This window comes from Temnothorax curvispinosus, unplaced genomic scaffold (assembly GCF_003070985.1).
Source record: "Temnothorax curvispinosus isolate PA1 unplaced genomic scaffold, ASM307098v1 QBEX01011515.1, whole genome shotgun sequence".
NCBI lineage: Eukaryota > Metazoa > Arthropoda > Insecta > Hymenoptera > Formicidae > Temnothorax > Temnothorax curvispinosus.
The window spans coordinates 875,611-883,172 of NW_020221295.1; the positions used below are offsets into that span (position 1 = coordinate 875,611).

General features: G+C 45.5%; 1 non-coding gene across 1 annotated transcript; it reads left to right on the forward strand.

Annotated features, from left to right (window-relative positions):
- The first annotated feature begins 5,848 nt into the window (after window positions 1-5,848).
- Window positions 5,849-5,920, forward strand: Trnaq-uug. Its single transcript has one exon. It is a non-coding gene; the product is annotated as a tRNA-Gln (tRNA).
- Window positions 5,921-7,562: the final 1,642 nt, after the last annotated feature.

The following is a 7,562-nucleotide window of genomic DNA, read 5'->3' on the forward strand; positions in this document are numbered from 1 at the left end:
CGGTTTTATGTGTATATGTGATATTTTAGAATTAAATTTTAAAGTAGATTATTAGATATAATGTCTCATTCACCTTTTTGTTTTTTAAATATTAATGAAAAATGTTCATGCAATGTCAACGTGCATGTGAAAATAGAATTAATGATGCAGAAGCTCATTTCCGTTAACGTAACCCCTAGGATAGAATGAAGAGTATATAATACAATATTTATTCAGCACGTAACAATAGAGCGAGTATCAAGAGACAGACACGTGAACACGTAGTTCCAAAAGGTATCCATATCGAGACGGGCCGCGTGCATTGTTCTAACGCATTTCGATATTAATCGTAATTGAAGCATTTAATGCCCGGTAGCGTCGATATTCCAATAATTCAACCTCCCCTTCTGTCATGGGGTGTAATGGTGTGAGGTGCAAGGGTTCCCGTTCGATTCCCGTGGGATCTGGTCCTTCTCGGTTCTGCGGCAATGCATCACTCTGTCCGCAGCCCCGTAACTCACCGCGCGACTCACGCTCGTCCGCACGCACACGCGCACACGCACGCACACACGTCGGACACGTATGGTCAATAAATACATACGCACACATGTATAGACATACACACACATACAGTCGACAAATAGGTATGTGTACACACGCAGCATAGCGATGGAAAGACGGGGTCGAACAGATATATGGCCCGAAGTGAACGACGTATCTAATCTAACCCTTCTGGACAAGATACTCCGTGATGGCCGAGGGGGTTGACCGACCATGCGTTAACCATAGCCCTTGGGCAACGAAGTGTAATCTAAAATTACAAGAATCCACCGTGGGCCATCCCGCGGGCTGCCATTTGTCACGCGCCGCGACAATTGTTATCGACAGTATCGCCCGCGAAAAATATACACATACACAAACACACACACATTTATATATATCGCGAAAAGTATCGCTTTCCATGACGCTATCAGCATTTGATATAATCTCGGGAATACTCGACGTGTTGGTTACGTGTTGGACACAGTTCAATCTGTCAGCTTCGGACAAAGTATGTATATCGTTGCGGTAACTCTCGCCAGGACTCACGATGTTCTACGACGCAGTGATAAAATTTAGCAGGTAAGGTTCTTCTTCATATTCAAAGAACTAAAAAGACAACCGTATTGTGGAATCTATTTTTCTCTGTCAGGGAGCAGCAGGGAAAAATAGAACTGTAAAAGGAAAAATAGAAGCAACGTCTTAAAAAATTTTGCCTCGTATTTTTCATTTTTCTTCCGTTCATCCCCACGATGGCTCTTTGTAGAAGCGAAAACCATTAGGTCTGACACAATTGCACCGCGGGTGTCCGAGCGAGAGTGACTAACGCGAAGAGAAGGGGCAGTCTCGGGATGTGGAGCCCGAGAGACCTGGCAGTCTCTCGACCGAGAGGTGCTTTTTCTTATATCCATTAACGGGGCTGCATGGAGACTCGGTGAAAAGTGAAATGATAACCGCCAACTAGAATAATGATCTGAAATGGGCGTGACCGGCGTAGATGCCATCGACGAGATAGTGCCCGCATCGTGGCATCTGCTACGTCCACTTTTGTCACGGCGCGGCCGTAAGAGCGAGCGACGAGATGCAGATTTGCCCGATAAAAATGATTGAAACGCCATGCGTGTCGGCGCGTGAACGCGTGTGAACGCACCGTGCAACGATTCGCAGCTAGTCGACCAGAGGGGTAGGAGGAGGGAGGGGAAGGCTCGTTCGGATGCGAGGCTGATGCGAAAAATGCTTCGTCGCGATCTCTCCCACCCGCTGCGTCGTCGCGCTCTCGGTATGAATGGCTCTTGGCACTGACCTATCCAAGAGAGACCGCTGCCGGTCGCCGCGCTCTTCCGGAAGACTTGCTATCTCCGGAAAATGATCGCGCCCGTATCGTGAAATTATGCCACGGCGTAATAGCGTACGCTAATGAGCGTACGCGTGGCCCTGGAACACGAGTGTGACATATGTCGGGGGGGAGGCACTGTGCGAGACGCTCCGAGTGAAAGAAGCATAAATATCTATTCTGTATGCAGCATATGAAAGAGAACGTAATATCAGTATGTTTCATAAAATACGAGCCATTGCCATTAAATAAACTTGAAAACTCGGGGAAAGAATGTACGTAACAATGGTATTATATGATCTTGAATGATAATATTTTTCGGTGGAAATAAGCTACCAATATCTTTCCGCAGCATTATTATTAAATTAAGCAGAACAATATGGAATACTGTAAAGTAGTATTTTTTTATAAAATGCAAGTCATGGTCATTAAATAAAACTTGAAATCAGGAAAAAACTGTGATCCTAGATAGCAATAGCGCTACCTTGAATAAATGGTAATATCTTCTTTTGTATTATTGAGTTATCAGTAATCTCTCCGCAGCAATACTATTAAATTAAGGAATGTAGTATGAAGTAGTAAAGAATATAGTATTTATAGTAAAATGCAAATATCATAGTCTTTGAATGAAAATTATATAGAGGATATAACTGGAGATAAAAATATTAAAAAGCGATCTTAAATGCTAATATCTTTCCTTTTCATTTAATAAGTGCGTTCAGGTACTTATTAAATTAAGGGGAGCAACATAGGATACTAAATTGTAAAGAGAAATAATTTTCCAAAATCCGTCACGCGCTTCATGTTACATTGCCCGTAACGTAACACACCTTGATGACTTCCACCTTCAATTTAGAACGACTTCAATATATTCTCCCCTATGACGATTAACCGTATCGGCTCTATGGGAGCAAGACCAGTTCGAGAATAACAGGCGATTCAATTTTCGCTGTTCGCCGCGTATGAGTCTCGCGCCGGGGTAACTTCCTGTAATTAATTATATCGATGGCGTACGGGGGGGCTCTACCACGGTCGGAAACGGCCCGGCAATATGTCCGTGACATGATTTTCATAGCGTATCGCAGTCGCACTCGAGTCGCAGTCAAGTCGAGGACTCGAGCCTGCGCGGCGCAGGAAGTGGTGCCGCATTAGTCACAGGCCATTTTGCCACCAGGCGTGACGGGCGCGCTCTTTTATTTTCCAGCGTTAATTCGTGCCGCCCTTACGGCGTGTCATCCGCGTGCGTCCCACTTTTTCCCGCGCGTTTTAAAATCCCGCTCGGCTCCTGCGTGGCTCCGCGCGGATCGAGCCGAGCGGCGGCCACGTGGCGAGATAGGGGTGCATCATAATGCACTCGTCGTCGACGTCGGAGTCGCGCCTCGATCTTGTCCTTCCTCCTTGTCGTCGACCCAGATGCATACATAATTAATGTTGTCTATTAACAGGGCTCGCTAATGGGTCTAACGGCGCGTAAGCGGTCGATTTTTACGTGCGGGTGAATGCGAAGACAGTCAGGATGATGATGATGATAAATATTGATGAACGTTCGCCGAGTTATAGATATTATCGGTAACGACGCGACGTATATATAGCGAGATATGCCGGCTTAATCGATAATTAATTCGTTATAACATTAAATAAGGTGACTATGCTCTAAGTGACAAATTATTTCTGCCGAGAGGTACCGCGTGCCGAAGCACTGCGATGTTTACGAGATAATATTAAGTAGCCGAGCAGATCATGTATGTGGGACAAGCTTAGATTGCTACAATGATTTGTTTCAATTAAGCGCGCAATAAAACTGGTAGGGATAATTGCACCTATGGAGTAGATAGGCCGGCTGGCTGTGTAACGCCTCGTTCTGCACGTCACAGGATTCGTTGCGCGTAGCCACTAAATCTAAAGCTCATAAATAGATCTTCTTATCATCACCATAATTGTCATTTATTAAACTGATTGAAATATAATGCCGGTATATAGCGTTATAAATTTTATGACGTGACGGAAAGAATTGCGGATTGTACTGCACAAATTCGCGAGCCTATGATCGGGCGCGATGAGTGATCAAGAAAAATTACGCGTGATTATTTTTATTTACGCAGTCGATTCACTCTGTATGCGTCAAACAGGCAACAACAAATTCCGCTAACGAGGCGAGCCGCGCTCAAATATTTACGAGAGCGGCGGCACAAAGGCGCAGTGTCGCGGTACGAGAAGCCGGAAAAAAGGGGTGCGCCATCACCGTGGGGCGCGGTATCGCCGCGATGATCAAAATGATCGAAAGGTGGCGAGCGAGCCAGCGAAGTCGGTCGTGTCGAGGGAGGGAGGAGTAAAGCGAGTATCGCGAGCGAGAGCAGGGGCGAAACCGTAAGCAAAGTGAATCTCATTAGTCGTGCCCCGTTGCATGCCGGCAACAGAGGCGCGCAATGGAAGCGAGGGGGAGAGGGAGGGGACTCACTTTGATGTCAAACGAGGTGCCCCGGGGCCGCTGCCTCGTAGCACGCGCCGTTATTGTTATTACGAGCCGGGGTCGCTTCTAATTATCAAGAAGGAACCGGAAGTCGCAGCCTGCGACACCGCCGAGGCTTTGCAGGCATCGCGAAGGATGGGAGAAGGGGGCGGTGGGTGGCAGCCGACGGGGATGATATTGCCGCGAGATGACAGACGTACCCCACGATCATGTCACCTGTGTTTCCCCGATAAACGCGTTTACCGAGCATATGATGAATTTTCGGTTCGAGCTAATAGGACGGGTATCAAGATGAATGTGACTTACGCGTTCTCCTTGTGCGGGATAGATTATCATAGATTCCGAGTCACTGATTAATACGAAAGAATAAAAGTGTAACACTGTATTAAATCGTAAATTTCTCATTATCTCAAAGGAAGAAGATTATCTCGAATGCATAAATTTTATACTTTATAGACATGCCTGTTCTTCGCTGACCATTTTTAAGATCCCTTATATTGACACGATAGTTAACATACTTTTCACTCTGCAATATTAAATTATTATGTAAGTGTTAATAAGATAGCTAAACATTTTTTACTTGTTTTCTGAGATCTAAGATGCAAAGAAAATGTTTTGGCACAAACAATGGATTTATTATCGTTGATATTCTCTTTTAAGACATTATCCACTTAACAGACAATATACGTGTGACATTTACATGTGTTGCAGATAGATTTCGCGAAGAAAGTTCTATGTAAAAATCCTCTCTTTTATTCTAGCATTTACGAACTTCGCGAGTTCCGCAGCGCGTCGACGCTGCGTCTTCCTCCGATTGCAAGTTAATCGCACGTAGAGAGCGACACGGGATATAAATCCCCGAAGCGTATGTCACATTGATTGCACATCCGCTTCCGTCATCGGTGCCACGGCTGCGCGCTATTATAAAATCGGCCCCACGAAAGAAACAGTAATATTTATTGCCGGCTTCCGTTCAATTAGGGGTTGACACGGGGCGAGAAGGGGTCGACCTCCACCAAGCTCCCGCTTGTCGATGCTTTCGAAATCTATGTTTCCACCCTCCACCCTTCTCCTCTCCCCCGTCGGTCTCTCACTTTGGAGGGGTGCTCGAATTTATACATTGTTCGCCCCGTTCTTCCGATTCGGGACGACACACGCGAAACGGCTCGAGAGGCTTTTTTTCTTTCCTTCGCGATACGGGGGGAGAGTGAGGGGAGAGTAGACAGGGTGCAATGTAGCAAGGGGTTTGTAAATAACCACTTTTACGGTGGCGGACATGTAACATGACAGAGATTGAAATTTATTTCCAGTGTTGGTAATTTTAGAAAGGCGCAACAGTGATGCTCAGATAACTGTAAACGAAAACATGTATATTTAACTTGATTGAGAATATGATGATTATAAAATACATTATGTTTCGTGCCATTTTGTTCTTTTATGTTTTCGTTTTTAGAATTATTTGTGATGTCCAATTTTTAATTGAGATGGTTCACCTGTACGTTCAATAAAGCCGATGAGTCCGTGAAGGTCCCATGGTGTAATGGTTAGCACTCTGGACTTTGAATCCAGCGATCCGAGTTCAAATCTCGGTGGGACCTAAAGACGGAATCTTTTTTTTTTTCTTAGTCACTACCTTCCATATAATTCACTATCCATTTCGTACAGTATGCAATTTTTTTTTTACATTTACATTTTGTTACACCACGTATTACTTAAATTAAAATATACAATCAATATGCAAATTAATTGTGTAAGTAGACTATGTCGACACGTTATCAGAACATTAAAGAGATTTCGTTATGCATGTAACCGATACAACCGATAGTCGTGTGTCCACGTGCCGATTGTGAAAGAGCTCTGCTCGATTGTCCGCTGAGTCGCTTAATCAGCGATTACGCAATAGCGCGGCTGGATCCTATAACGCGAACGTTCGTTTATCGTCTACATATAATCGTCGGGCGATATACGTGCTTGCGTTATCGCATTGTCGCGCCTCGCTCGATTTCGCGCTGTCCATCAGACCTCTTATCTCTCCCGAATCACCACTCGGACGCACCCGAGTGACTTTTATTACCTATCGTTTCGAGCTCGAGCTCGTCCGTTTTTTCGTGTCGGTGTCGAAGTTACGGCGCGACGCAGCGATACCGTAGCAATCGAAAAAAAAAAGGACGAGGAAGCGTTTGCAGCGTTGCTCGGAGAAATACGATCCGCCCGGTTACGGACTCGATGTAGGGTAGATTTCGATAATTCCGGATTTACTTCGCGGTCGTATCGAGAGCAGAGCGAAGCCTCTAAAAATATCGCATCCCACCGCATGTAAACTCGCTATGCAAATTCACCATTTAGATTTAGCGACGTGAATTTGTCGACCGAATTTGCTGCATTTGTAGGAAAAAAAAAACTTTCTACAAAACAATTTTACGCGGACTATTCACGTCGGGGACATCACGGAGATGCATCCGCGCCGGGTTATCGTAATCTACGTCGGGCAAGTGTCCGCGGTGCGTTTATCTATATACTGACCATTCGCAGCGTGCATAAAGAGTGGCTTTACGATCCCGCCGAAACGGCGTATTGTCAGGTGGGCGGACATCGCACACGCGTGTGCATCCGCATTCGCTCCGCAGGTGGCTGTTTGTACACGTACAGGGTGTCCTAGGAAATCTCTGTAGTTATACGTTTGTCGAAACATTGGCTGGAAGCTTCTCAACTACTTATTCCTCATAGATCCGTCCGATTAGATTTTTCTTAACTCTCCCTTATCGCTGAAGAATACCGTCTCATCGAAATCACGGATTTCACGGGACACCCTGTGTATATATTACGCATACACGTCACGGGAGATATACGGGACGCTCGCATTGTATCGGGCATTAGCGGCGAGGGGCGATGGCGATGCGAAGCGTGCGCGAATCGCGACTGTGAGGATAAGTGGCGCGAAGGGGGTGTCGGACTATCCATTTTAAATGCGGATACGATACACTTTTTTTCCTCCCGTCTAGCGCTTTTTTCCGCCTGTTTCGTAAACACATGGAGGCAGGTTTAATGGTGCGCATTTATGCCGCCTCACGTGCCCGCCCGTCATCGCCCGGTTGCACAAACGTTTCTGCTATCAAATGCTACTTGCTCCACGCGCTGATTAATTGAGATAGCACGTGATTGTTAGTCAGTCATGGTGGTGAGTTTGATCGGATTATAAATAAGTTATATTCTTGAAAAATATCATCTATTGCAATTTTT